Raw genomic sequence first — 15200 nt, 5'->3', positions numbered from 1 at the left:
GCTGCTGTAGGCCATCTGCTTCAAGGTTGGACGTGTTGTGCGTTCAGAGATGGTGTTCTGCACACCTTGGTTGTAATGAGTGGTTATTTGAGTTAGTGCTGCCTTTCTGTCATCTGGAACCAGTCTGCCCATTCTCCTCTGACCTCTGACATCAACAAGGTGTTTTCGTGCACACAACTGCAACTGGATATTTCCTCTTCTTCGGACCATTCTCTGTAAACCCTAGAGATGGCTGTGTGTGAAAATCCCAGTAGATCAGCAGTTTCTGAAAAATTCAGAGCAGCCCGTCTGGCACCAACAACCATGCCACGTTCAAAGTCACTAAAATCCCCTTTCTTCCCCATTCTGATGCTCAGTTTGAACTTCAGCAAGTTGTCTTGACCACGTCTACATGCCTAAAGGCAATGAGTTGCTGCCATGTGATTGGCTGATTAGCTATTTGTGTTAAGCAATTGAACAGGTGTACCTAATAAAGTGGCCGGGGGGTGTATATTCCTCAAGGTTTTCTGGGTGGTGGCCTCTCTGAAAACAAAAGAGTCCTGCATAGCTGCTGTAGCCTCGTCTGTCCACACTTTGACTGTTTTAAATGTTGGTTTGACCCTTTTAATCAGCTGGGTGTAAGTGAGCCAAGAGGCAGAGAAATATGGTCTGATAGATCAAAACGGGGACGGGGGGAGGGCTGTGTTACTGCCAGTAATATTCGTGTAGACGTGGTCCAGCATGTTTGTTCCTCTGGTGGGGGATGTGGACATGCTGGTGGAATTTAAGTAAAACAGTTCTGAGATCTGTTTTAGTAAAATCACCAGCAACCAGTTATAAATAACGTCATGTGACTTATGTAACGTCCAGTATGCCTGTTGTTGGAACTGTCCAACGGTTATATGTCGTGGGTGTCACTGGTATTCGGCCTATTCTGTCATTTAGGTATGACTTGTTTAAATGTCTTCATCACTTCTAAAAAACATTTTAACTACTAGTTACTTTTTCATGACATAACTTATATTGGCCTCTGTGGTTCCATAAGATCTCCTGAAAAAATCTGAACCTACCTTTTAATGTTATTTTTGTAAATGTGTGTCAAAGCAACAAAACAGTAGTAACTGAAATACTGTATGTAGAAACGTGTTTTTTTTAAATGTTCCAAAATTGTGTGGAGAATCAATAATAATTTATTAACATACAGATGTGTTTACTGTACTACACAGGTCATTCCCCACCTCTCTCCGCCCACTCATCATCCCTCATTCTTTCTCTGTCCTGACACCTCCTTCACTGACACCCTGGCCACCACCACCACCACCTCCTCCTCCTCCTCCTCCTCCTCCTCTTCAGATAACCCACATGATGGTGATGACAAGCTGACCTCTCTCTCCCTCCTTGTCTGTTCTCAGATTTCCAACTATGCCGTGCTGCAGACAAGATGTGGCGTCACCACAGCCTGTCCTCCCTGCAACCTCCACTCTGACCCCTACATACACGCACACACACACACACACACACGCACACACACACACACACACACACACACACACACACACACACACACACTACAACCATGCTGCAACATCCGGGTCTGAAAAGGGAAGCCAATGCTACATTCTTTCTAACAGCCAGCAGGGGGCGACTCCACTGGCAGAAGTCTGATTACATTGGCATCTATGACAAAATGACACTACTTCTCCCTTGATATCTTATCTCCATGAACACTTTCCTAATGAGCTTATGATCACAATCGCTAGTTTCAAGTCTTCTTCAATACAGCATCATGGTCATTTTGTAAATTATGTTCCCATTTAGAGGAAAATAGATTATAAAGCAGTCAATCAGGATAGATGTGAATCATATGCACTGCGTACATTTAACTAGGACCCATGTAAAAGCCTATTTAACGGCACTGCATTTATATAGCCATGAATGTGTTTTTGACTGCTGTCTGTTTTTCATCTAAGAACTTTGATCCTTTCAAAATAAAGTTTTTTGTAGCATTTTGTTTTTCCTAAAAATGTCTTGATCAGCGATCGATTGTACTAAAGTACACTCTAAAGGGTCAGCTGTTCAAATCATATGAACAAATCAAAATAAACTCTGAAAAGACACTTTCAACAATATTTATAATTTTACCCTTTTAGATTAATAACTGCATCTGTAGCAAGTGACAGGTAAATTACATTAAACTCAACAATTTTAACAACAAACATTTTTTGTCTCCTCAGTAATCTAATAAAATCACTTAATGTCAATGTGAAAAAAGTAATGGCAAAACAGTAACTTTTTTTACTTTAACATACTGCAAGGAGTGAAACAGTCTCAATTTATTTACCGATAGCTCTACATGACCTACATGAGAAAAGGATACCATCAGCGAAAGGACTGGCTATTTCTCTACATTAAATCTTAATGGATGTCAGATTTTCCCGTATAATCAGACGAAACAATTTAGGGCACGCAGACTGGAAAAGCCTCTTTTTAGCCACTTATTTAGTTATATTTTCTGGCTACAGCTGATAGTGGGGCAGGATCAGCATAGAGAAAATGTGACAGTGATAGAGTACCACTAAAAACACAAGACAGCCTTGGTCAGTCGTTCAACAGATGAAGAGAATTGGATTTGAAAGGATTCAAAACCGATCCTAATTTGTCTCTCTTCTCCCTAGTCAGGTAAGTAATATGTAGTAATATTTATTTGGCTGTGTACAGCCATAGAGTTATAGGTCAATATGGACATTACTGTATAACAACTGGCTTATAATATAACACATTTAACTGTAGCATGGTGTAGGCTTATTATGATGAAGACAATACATACCAGGGAATACTTTTCTCAATGCTTTATCAACAATATTACTACTAGCCAAGCAACCAAATCTGTTAGATGTGGGCTTAGATGTGGCTATTTGTGGCTACAAATAGATGCATTGCCTCATCACTACTCTTCCTGCAAACAGCTGTTTAACAAAGAAAGATTAAAAATAAGTAGCATCTTTCTTTCAGTCACTTCTGAAATAAATGCTCGCGCAATTCAGATTTTGTGCACATGGGCCTCCAGAATAAACACACAATGCAATTAATCATTTATTTTAAAATTTTTATGGAATGGACTAGAAATGGACTCCTAAAGGATGTATTTTACTGTTTGTTTTTCTCATATTTATATTAAGGTGTCTTGGTCTGAACACTGACAGGTTGATGTTTAAAGGGATAGTAAGTGATATGTAAATCATGCACAAAAGCGATAGGGGAGGGGGCAATGAGAGAGAGTTCTATACAGCGGCAGATTGGAACGTGCTGGACTCTCTGTGAACAAGTAGAGATGGCCGAGAAACAGCCAAAGAGGAAAAGGTCTGAAAAATTATGTGAGCAGGCAAAGGGTAAAGGCGTTTAAAAATTGGAGAAACCTCAAAGATTTGAAATGTTGTGGGAGGATCTTCTGAGGGAGCACTGAAGAGAGGGGTGCATTTGTTTGGCAGTTGAGTTCAAATATCAAAAAACCTTCTACAGAAACAATTAATCTCCCTTTAATGATTAATAAATGTTATTAAGGTTTCAGTGTGTTTGTAGATTAACAGCTGAATTAAATCTCACACTGTATTTCCTGTCATGATGTTAGCTCTGTGGAGTCATATATGTAAAACTGTCTCTGTTGTAAGCACACTAATATGGTGGTGGCTGATAACCTGCATAACACACATAACTGACAGGCAGAAAAAAAGACTTGTGGCACTGCTGGACACACACACACACACACACACACATCATCATCATCTCCTGGTTATGTGCTGGGTCAGGTGATGAAGAGAGACATGTCAAGAATCTCTTGGCCAAACCCCACTGTGACCCCAATAAAGGTCAACAAAGGTCAACAAAGGTCGACAGAGGTCAACGAAACCTAACTCTTGAGGAGCTAGGCTATCTCTGTACACACACACACACACACACACACAGATGGTGGATGGTGGTGATACTGTCAGGGTATCAGGTCAACCTGTGAAAGAGGACAGGCAGGCTGAGAAAAGCCTGTGTCATATGTTTGGAGCTGTTGAAGAATAAATATTCCCATTTTTAAATCCGAACATTTTGTCTTTTTGTCTAATTCTACCACAGGGATCTTCTCCCACCTCCAGCTGAGATGGCTCGGTGTGGTGTTTGATTGGACGGCTGGGTAAAAAGTGACAGTGACGAGCGCTGCGTTTTTTCCCCAAAGTTCAACGTTTTTCAGCTCTCGGCGACTGGAAAAGATGTTCAGCGCCTCGTTACCCTGCTGCCATTTTTACCATGCTGTAAAAACGCGGTGCACCCCTTTGCAATGAATTGAAAAATGCTGGCAACAGAAAAAAAATGCTTTTTGGACACCCTAAGATGACAACGGTCTGGTAATTTATGTTTCTCCAGGTGCTAACACATGTAGGACCTGCTTTCCTCAGAGTTCAGAATAAAAAAAGGGGACCAGGCTGAACGAAAGACCATGACCCTGCTAACGTCCCCGAACAATACTTTAAGAAACAGTGATGTAAATGTCACCCATGTCAGTAATAACAGTGAGGAGAGAAACAAACTAAGGACAGAGCTCAGTCACAAGTCACGGGGAGCCATAAAGGGAGGATGGACTACTGGAAATCTGGCAATTAACCAATGACCCAGCAGCCACACAGAGACAAACGGGAAGTCATGTAGTAAGTGGTGAAGGAATAGTGTGGTTGAAGAGTCCAAACTGGTCGCAGCTGACAGGAGAAGAAGACAAAAGGAGGAGCTCAGTGATGAGTCACAAACTGGGAATGGGGGGGCGGACTGTAAACTGGCAACCTTAAATCTGACCTGGCAACAATAAGGATATATACAAAGATGACAAAGGCCTCAGTCATGTGTCATTTGGAGCTATAAAAGGGGAATGAACAGCTCCAAACCTGGCAAACCTACATCTCACCCAACAGCAATAATGTAACGGGCACAAGTAAAGATCTCAATCATGGCTGCAGTGGAGCCATAAAAGTGGGTAAAGTCTCCTCACCTGGCAACCTCAGGTCTTATAATGGCGTGTGTTTCCCCAGGCGAGTCTGAGGCGGTTGTGTGGTCAAACTGTTGTTGATCAATGGTAACGTGTGGTCATGACCTTGTCGTCTGGCCTCCAGGAAACACCAGTAGAGACAAACAGGCCCTCTTCACACAATGGCACTAGATTTGAGTGATTTTTTTTGTCTCAAAGCTATAACATAACAACATATCAACAGCAGCAGTTATAACAGATTGATAATTCTTGGGATTTCCTTTGATCAATTTTTAATGAAATTTCGCTTGGAACTGTTTTACTGTAGACTACCTATAAAGTTCTCACCAAATACATTGACAGCAATAGTTAATAGACATAAATATCCATACATAGGGTGCTTTCATTCTTAAACTGTTTGGTATTGTTCAAATGAACTCTGGTGAGTTTGCCCACTTGGTTCAATTGAATTAAGCTGGTGTGAAAGCTGTCAATCGAACTCTGGTGCGAAACAAAAGCTTGGCTGAGACTCACCTTTCATGTGGTCTTTGGTTCCAGTCAGACTCTGGTGCAGTTTGTGGCATGTAAGTAATGCTGACCAGCCACAGAGATGTGATTTAACCCTTTGATGCCTGAATTTACTTCAGGCCTGAATTGCTTTCAGGTTGAAGTTAAATTAAGTGGAAATTGTTAATTTGTCTATAGAACGTAGAAAATATATAAATTCAGGTATGATGTAGGTATGATGCAAATTAGCAACAACAAGCATAAACGACAAACCAGTGCTTGCAAAAGGTTTCGAGGTACGTATCGAATATGCACAAACAGGCATTTGGGGAATACAAACGCTATCTCATCTGCAGTCTGAGAGGAAGAGGTGTGATGCGAATTTGTGACAATCGGCATCAAGGGGTAATCATGATCTCAAAAACTAAACATTTATTAATCTAATCTCCTGATATGTATAAGTAACATAGATGTTAATGCAAGATAATCATGGTTAAAGTGGATGTGCATTAGCACTTGAGTGCAGTGATTTTCTGTGATCAATTACAGTGAAAAGAGGTACAAACATTAGGCATAATTACTACCTAACCCTATTGCTAGACATCATCATCAGTATCCGACAGTTCTGCAAAACCCTGGATTATGTTCAGTCCCAGTAATTTTTTATTGCATCCAGTGTCAGCGGAAAAATGACCACTTTCTACAACATAGTAGGCAACTACAATAGGGTTAGGGAAAAATTGTGGTTACAGCTAATGGTTAAGGTAGGTAACTCAACTCTTCTGTGATTAAGGTTAATAAAAAAAGGCAGACCAATGACAGAATGACAATACTGTCTTATAGAAGACCCATCATTTTGCCATCCTAGCTTTTTTACACTGAACAAAACAAGACCGGAAGCAAAGAACCATGAGGTGGAACACAACAGGGTCTGTGTCTCGTCCCACACAGACATCAACTCTGTTCCCGATTCAGTTACTACCTCCGCTGCCAGAACGGTAGAACAAAGATGCCCCTCCTTTAAATGTTTGTGTAATTTTATACATAACGGTGAGGCAGAAAAAGGGCACAACATCCATGCCTTGAACAGGCTGGATTAAACGTTCAAGTGTTGAACCAACTGTTATCAAATACATACCAGTTCCAGTTGCTAAATTCAAGAAGATACGAAGGCATTTGGGGGCATTGATTGACAAGTGTTGCAGCCTCTTGTATAGTAACTGCCAAATGCTGCTTGCTTGTCCTGCCTCAGCCCCACCCAGACTTCACCCTGTTCAATTAACTAATCTCTCTTTTTGTGTGTGTGTGGGTGTGTGTGTGTGCTGCTTGTTCAGGTTCTTGGTCAACAGACTTAGATAATTATTATTACCCCATTACTGATTGATTTTGTGTCAACCATGTTTGTTCATTAAATATTGTTTGGCCTATTGTAATTTTGCAATGTTATGTCTTTGTGTGTGTGGGTGTGTGTGTGTTGTCACTGTGTGATGGATGTGCCCTTGCTTTCGCCCCCGCGTTGGGGATAGCTGATGCACTTTAGCTGTTCCTGTTTCCCCTGTCTCTCTTTCAAACACACACATACAGACACACATATATACACACACAGAGGGTGCTGAAAGAATATGACACAATAGCTTGTTTATCTCAGGCTAACACAGCATGCGGAGTGTGTGTGTGTGTGTGTGTGTGTGTGTGTGTGTGTGTGTGCTGTGTGTTGAGGACACAGTGCGATGGGGTACACACATTAGCTAAGTCAAACAGTCATAGGTGTTCAGGCCTGTCTGCCACATAAACACACACGCACCAAAGACACAGTTTATACTGTGGAAAAACACTGTTAAGATATATTTTAAAGAAAGCTGATATTGTGAATTTTACAGACAAATGAGAACAACTTTCATTAAATATTTGTCATGCTTTTCTCTACCATCCAACTGAGCTGTTCTTAATTGAAGTTTTTAACTGCAAAATGCTCAGAAATCTGAACGTTTTGACCACATGATAAAAGCTGAAATACCTCTTTTTCTTCTCTCCTGGCCTTTCTCAGCATTGGACGGACAGGAATGTCTGGCCTGATAACCTCCTGCTCCCTGTTTTCCCTCTGACCTCTTACCTCAACAGTACAGACTGCTGGCAAACACACTTTCCAAAAAATAAATAATTTTTAGTTCCTCTGCTGCCAACTTTTGGTTCGTGACCTTTTGTTTTCTTCTTCTTGTAAAAGACCTAACATGTGAATGACATCACCTGACTCTGCTATACATTATGTGAACTCCCTTGCAATAAAAGATGATGCTCCTCTGCAGATCCAGCATGTCCTCATACCTAAAAGACAGAATTTGCCAGTCACTCCCAACGACATCCAGGACCTTTGGTGTGTACCTGCGACATGTGTACTGGATCTTCATCATGATGGTTGCATAAGTTCCCTGAGTAATGAAACAGTTGTAGTTTGGTCAGGTTCAGGCACCAAAACTACTTATTTAGTTGACCATAACTTTGGGAATATCAATAAATTGCTTTTGCGTTGTCTGATTTGTTAACATCCTAACTTTGATTGGAAGTAAAACTTATTGCTTCAAATGCAACCAATAACCCTGATTAACGACTGTCACCCCTCCCTGCGATGCTTAAGTTGATTTCAGCTCTTGGTGTTTGGATGTTAGTGTTTTAATGAGAATGTGGATCTTTCAGATCAATTTGAGAAGCACCACATTTTATTGCATGTCATGCAATGCAGGGAACTGGTCTTGGTCTTGACTCGGTCTCGATAAACTCTGGTCTTGGTCTTGACTCGGTCTGTGACTACATCACTAACGTATACGTATATAAGGTTAAAATATGTGACGTATATAAGGAAATTTATGTATGTTACATGAGTAAGTCAGGTGACATAACTCAGTTTACGTCAAATAAAATCAGTTTTCCTTTAAGTGGGGTTCCAGGACCCACGGGAACCACTGGGATTCCAGGACCTGCAAGGATCCCGGCTAACTTCACTGTGAAACAGGGGGGTCATAAGAGGGATTCAAGGGTTTTTACCCCTGTGTTCCGTTTGGGGCCCTCAATATCCGGAGTACTCTTTAACAGTACAAAAAAACATACTTAACGTTTGATCAGCTTGAAACTTCATGACTGCTACACATTTTATGAGAAAAGCTTATAAACCTTATTTTGAACTGATGACGCCACAGAAAATTATACAGTATTTGTGTTTGGGGTGTCGGATACTCCAACATGGTTAAATGCAATGAATTTTCTTGTGCTCTATATCCATCATGGATGTTAACAGTACTTTTTACACATCACCCTTCCCAAATCCTAAATAAGTGTATTTGGATTTTATTGGGGTTTTATTACAGTTTTTCATAACAAGTTCTGTTGACAGGGAGTAAAAGCTCTCTGTGGTCTTATTGATCCTAAACATAAGCAAGATATCTTTATCTGTGTATGACTTTTTGACAAACAAAAGGAATTTATATTAGTTCATGTGTAGCCCATAACATATATAAAACAAGAAACCTTATTTATGTAATAACTATGCTTTATGTTTATTTCTATATTTATTTATTATCTATATCTATATCTATATTTATTGCATTCATCAAATGCGCACTCCGGATTGTGACATAGTAAAGAGTTACCACTTTAATACTTGTCTACATTAAATAGGGTCAGGAGAAAAGAAAATGGATTGGGAAAAAATGTTCTTTTTATTATTTTTACCCATTTAGTAACAAGATCTGTGGGACCCCAAACAATGGCAATGTCAACAAAAGCGGGGTTTAGGAGTCAGTGAGGGATGATGAGGGGGTTCCAGTGGTCCAAGGGTTCCTCAGAAGGTTTCATAGTTCCTTGAGGAGTTTCTGTGTTTAATCAAATGTCACTCATGTGCTGTGGATGATTTGATTTCAGATCAGTCTAATGTGGATCAGTCTGAACCAACATGCTTCTTGTCAAAGCAGGACCCAGTTGCATCAGCATCAGTGGCCATGATTAAAATATACCCAGAAATGAACAAAAACTTGAAAAACTGAAGTGAAAACATGTTATTCCAGATACTTTTAAGATGCTCTGAGCCTCCTACAGCGGGTAGGATTTGAGGATCACCTTAGCCTTTGGACGCTTTGGGGAAATGAGGCCCATGCAGATGTGTCTTCTCCAGAGCAGCAGGCCTGGGTCAGCAGGGTGTGGCGGCTGCTCAGCAGGGCTGCAGAGCTCCTCTTTGAGCAGAGGAGGAGGAGAGCTGCTGAACTCTGGCTGACCCCAACAGACAAAAACCAGCACACACACACACACACACACACACTGAACTGAACTAAATACATAAAACAAACTCTATCAAGTGTTTGTCTTTTATTACTCAGCTCATCCTTATTTTTTTGTTATCTGGTATTCACTTTAATCTGTGTAAACTTCCTTTAAAAAAATCCTTTAGATTACTATTGCAAGGTTTTCTATTTCTATTCTATATGACAGCCAGTTCATTTAATCTAATTATAGTCATCCATTATTTAACATTTAGTGTATAAAAAAACCACCAGCAATCAACAATGTTTTAAAGGAATAATTACTGCTGATCAGTGAAAAGTTCGGAGAAATGAATATAGAGGGAATAATAAATAATATCTCTAGATTATATACATTTATAAATATATCTATGGGAGCGAGGATGATTAATTAAACTGACACTAAAAAACAAAAACATTCCAAATACAAACAACACACTTCACTTAAACTTCACAACTACGCTGTTTTCATTATTTTTATTATTATTATTAGCAGTAGTAGTAAAGTAAAGTATTTTCTTCTTTACAGTAAATATTATTACAACACACAGTACCTAAAAGTATTCAATTTCTGTACTAAACTTAGACTCTAAACTTAGAGAAGGTCGGCTTCCTGGGGCCATATTCAGAACGCTTGAAAGAGCCAGCCAGGGAGTGAAAAGGTTATTTGCTGAGAGTGAGCAAATAAGAAGTAAAAGTATAATAAGAAATAATAGTTGACTGACTGATAGCAGCTTTAAGTGATTGCACGATAAATCACATGCATACTCAGCACAGGAATAGCCAATCAAAGACAAGGATTTATCCTACATCTGCCTTAGAAGTCATTCTTTTGAAATAAACCCATATATTTTATACTTGGAATATATTAATAGGAATTAAATAGTTGGAAATTGGCTGAAAGAAATTCTTATGCTACATAGAATAAGGGGTATTTAATACCACATTAACACTTGCAGGCAATACGGATGCCTGGAAAGTCATTGTAAACTAAATCAATGTCCTTGTTGTTTGTTTTCACCCCTGTCAAAATATAGAAATGTGGTGTAAAATAATATCAAATGTTTAAATAAAATACAAACAGTTGGCTAAAACAGTTTTATTCAAAACATAGTGGCTGGCAAATTACACAAATAAAAAAATACACACTAGAAAATTGCAGGTTATTATTAAACACAGCTTAATCTTCAAAGCATGCTACTCATGAGTGATTATTACTGTTGAAGTTGTTACAAGAAAGCAGGATTTTTACTTCATTCACTGTGGGATTGTTCTCCTTTCTGGAAACAAGGAGTCCAAAGTCTTGGAGAGTGGGTGCATAAATAACCACTGCCACCTCTCCCTCCTCTCCTCTCCTACCAGGTATATACAAACAGACATGTGGCAGGCGTTATTGGCACTTCAAGGAGCGTGTTCTCCGTCCTTGCAAGAGTCAGCCTAAGCCTGTTTTAATAATTGGTTAAAACAAACAAAAATCAATAACTAATTATTACCAAGGGAGGTTTCGTGTAGTCTGATTTCATTTTTAATGCATAATGAAATGAAAATACTCCTTTTCTTTTTAACAAAAATGTGCTACCTCATTTATGCTGTGGTATTTTATTATACATTGTGCCCCCTTTTTTCCCTTATTTATTGAAGTGGCTTATTTTACTTAGGTTAACTGCGCTATGTGCCCAGATTTGTTTGGTTTTGTTCATTTGCTTGGGTATCTGTTCTTCACTGATTTTCTGTAATATGTTGTCTTGTGTTGTTATATTGTTTATCTATTGGAAAATGTATTAAAATAAATACTTACAATAATGAAACAAATGTAACCTGAATGATGCATATTGCTTCCGATAACGGATTATTCTTCAGAACCAAATATATTTTCTAATCACTCCAGTGTGTCAGTCAGTGTGCGCTCACCAGTTTTTCCTTTACTGTATGAAACCCCTGGAGCTCTCTTTTAACCATAAGAGCATGTTTAAGTTGTAAAACATTTGATTTTAGACTGAAGTTTGTGAGTAGTCACTTAAGCCCCAAATTTCACCCCTAACATTTTGATAAATGCAGGCACTGCGAGCAATATTAATACAGGGAATGAAAAGTGCAAACAGCTAACATGAGCCAATAAGACATTACAAACTTTGTTTTACTTTTTCACTTTTATAAATATTAAAACAGGTGAGTTTAAAATGCAAATGTTTACACGACTTAAACAGACATTGTTGTGGATAGGCTGATCACCGTGGTGTTTTCCATAAAGAGGGACGAGATCTTAGGGCAGTTTGATTCATAATTTCAAAAAAACTGAAATTCTTTCACAGCAGACACATGATGAGACTGCCTTTTGATAAAAAATACACACTGCACCATCTGGCTCCAATCAGTCACCCCCCTCACCCACACCTACAGTTGGGCTTTGATAAGGGTCTCTACCATTTACCAGCTTTGCACTGGATCTCAGATCAGAAATCCAAGTTTAACTGGAATAATGGGCTGATCAAGAAAATGAAAATGCCTCAATGTAGCGACTCTCTAAATGTGTGTGTGTGTGTGTGTGTGTGTGTGTGTACGTGCACTCATCTATTTGATTGAAACTCTGAACTGCTGAACTGCAGCCACACCACTTTATCTTTTGCTGCTCATTGTAAGGGCATGAACACACACACACACACACACACACACACAGGCAGACAGCTCTGTGTTGAACTTGAGATGAGTTATGGAAAGGAAAACAGCAGTTGAGGGTCAAACCATATGAGGTCACCCTGAAAGAATCTCCATTCTTTCTCAAGATCTCTCTCACTGTATGTCTCTCAGTCCTCTCATCTTCACCAGTGAAACCAGCATTTTATGGTGTTCTCCTCATTTTCCTCCTCTACTTCCACAGCTTCTCCCCCTCTTACAATTGAAGAAACTAAATATCCTCATAAAAAGAGAAAAAGAAAACAAAAGAGTAAACACTGAAACCATCTTCTAGCATTTAATTTAACAAGAAATAGCCCACTAGCCCAGGGAATTATGTTCATATTGGACGATCCCACCCCTCACAGTATAGGTCCAATGCCAAACTTCAGTGCCAATGCAGGAAGCAGTGTGCCCCTTATGCCGCAAGGTGTAAGAGAAAGAAGTAAGAGTCTAAATCACAGTTGAAAAAATTCTTTTGGTTGTTCGATATTGAGAAGTGTAGGAACTGCAGAAGAAGACGACGATGCTGTTTTTTAAAAGTAGCTGAGAAGAGCTGCTGTAACATGCTGGACAGGATGAGGTGTGAGAGGTACAAGATCCGAGGGAGGTTTGTGTCCAGTGTGTGTGTGTGTGTGTGTGTGTGTGTGTGTGTGTGATGAGGTGATGACTGAGCTTGCCACCCAGGCTCCAGGACAGGCATCTTCAGACCAGCAGAGAGGAGAGAGAGATGAAGATGAGGAGGAGGAGGAGGAGGAGGAGGAGTGTGTTTACATGTTTAGATATCCCAGAGGCTCTCCAAAGGTCAACAGGTCAGCGAGCCACCCGGAAAGCCCCGGTACATTCCTCACTGTAGCCCTGCATGCGTGAGTGTGGGTCACCCAGAGGCCATGCGGCCATGTGAATGTGAGAGGCCTGACTGCTGTTAAAATGCATGAATCTCTCCGTATGTTGTGTTGTGTTAAACTGTGTGGTTCTTAAATCCATGAGGAGGAAGACAACTCTCTTTACACTTGAGTCATTCTTCTCTTCCTCCTTCGCTTCCGTCTCCTGCCTCAAACTCCTGCAGGTACATGGTGCACATTTCTGGGGAGTCACTTTACTTACTTGACACATATTACTCTCCTGCTATGCATTGTGGTCCAGCAGAGCGGGCCCTATGAAAGAGAGTGTTGGGGTGTCCCCATTGGGCCTTGTTGTTTCACAATAAATAGATGCAAATAAGAATGAACCTGAATTATGTCCTCAGAAGGCTTTTTGACAGAAGGACACAGTCATCAAATAATTTGGAACAACAAAATGTATTCTAATTAAGCAAATGTTGAATATCTGTAAACAATTTGTTTCTGCTGGCAAAATATTATTTACTCAAATTGAGATTTTTAAATCTTCTCCTGTTTTTGAGTCATTTAAAAGTGATTTGGCCGACTTTGACTCTTGGGTCGTCCACTAATCAGATTAGATTGATAGATCACATGATCAGGCTCCTCCAGTCTGAATATCAGTGTCCTTGGGCAAGATAGTGAACCCCAAACTGCTCCTGAAGGCTGTGCCACCAGTGTGTGAGTGTGTGTGAATGGGTAAATGTGACATGTTGTTTGAAGCGCTTTGAGTGGTCGAAAGAGTAGAAGGCCACTACAGTCCATTTTCCATTCCTTCTTAGTTATTTTATTTTATCAGTATTTGTGGCAGTTTTGTTCTCAGTTGTATTGTAAGGAACTAATATTATACAGCCGCCTGTTTGAACTTTTGCATTCAACAAAGTGAGAAAAAATGAACAGACAAACAAAAACAAACCTTTAAACCCATCCATCTCGAAAATGAAAAGCCCCTCATGTCGGGAACACTGCGATTAACATAAAGAATGATTTACAGTGCAAATATGTCCTCAAGAGAACATTGACCTTGTCTTGTATAAAAAGGCTCAGCTGGCCGTACTGTAGTTTTATAGAAACGTTACTCAAGCAGGAGGATTTTCTGCATTTGTTGGGGACAGTTTTCAGCATTGCAGTATTTGGGGCATATGATTTACCTTTCATGTGGGATTGAGTCAAAATAAACTGCTGTGCGTGTTCATGGTAATGGACGTGGCTCACTGATGTGTTTTTTTTGTAATAGTTTTTAAAAACAATGGAGCTCAGAGGAAGATATCAGAAATAACAAAGCCTCAATAAGAGTAATGAAGCTGGAGCACCTTAAGGCCATTATCACGCCTTTTTACCTAGAAATTATGATTAAATATTACAGTGGAAACCTCTTAAAGTGCTCACATCTGTCCGGGCCAAATTAATCACTATGAGGACATGATTTTTATAACTGAATTGGTTTTCTGTACTCGTATCATTCAAATACACAATACAGTAATCCAGTACTGCATATAAAATACAACATAAAATATAGCTTCACTTTAGTTCAAATTATAATTAGGCTATAGCCTAAAACAGCATTGTGTCATTTACAACTACAGAAAAGTCAGCCATGCATAGGCTTCAGTGCATTTCTACATTTTAACAGGTCTGATAATAAACTGGAGGCTATCAATGCCCAGCTGGTAGCAGAGTAGTACAGTTTGAAAACAAATGTAGGCCTGTTAATAAAATATTCAGATTTTGTTTTCTGCCTTTGTTGTCATGTATGAAAAGACCCAAAATGACCGCTGTGAGCTCAATAATTGATTACTATAAGCAAATTATTAAAACAGCAACATTTGTATAGGACTGACTCTCTGTGGTGACAAATCTATTCACTGG

The sequence above is a fragment of the Micropterus dolomieu genome, linkage group LG02 (assembly GCF_021292245.1).
Source record: "Micropterus dolomieu isolate WLL.071019.BEF.003 ecotype Adirondacks linkage group LG02, ASM2129224v1, whole genome shotgun sequence".
In the NCBI taxonomy this organism is placed as follows: Eukaryota; Metazoa; Chordata; class Actinopteri; order Centrarchiformes; family Centrarchidae; genus Micropterus; species Micropterus dolomieu.
This window is presented reverse-complemented; position numbering follows the sequence as displayed.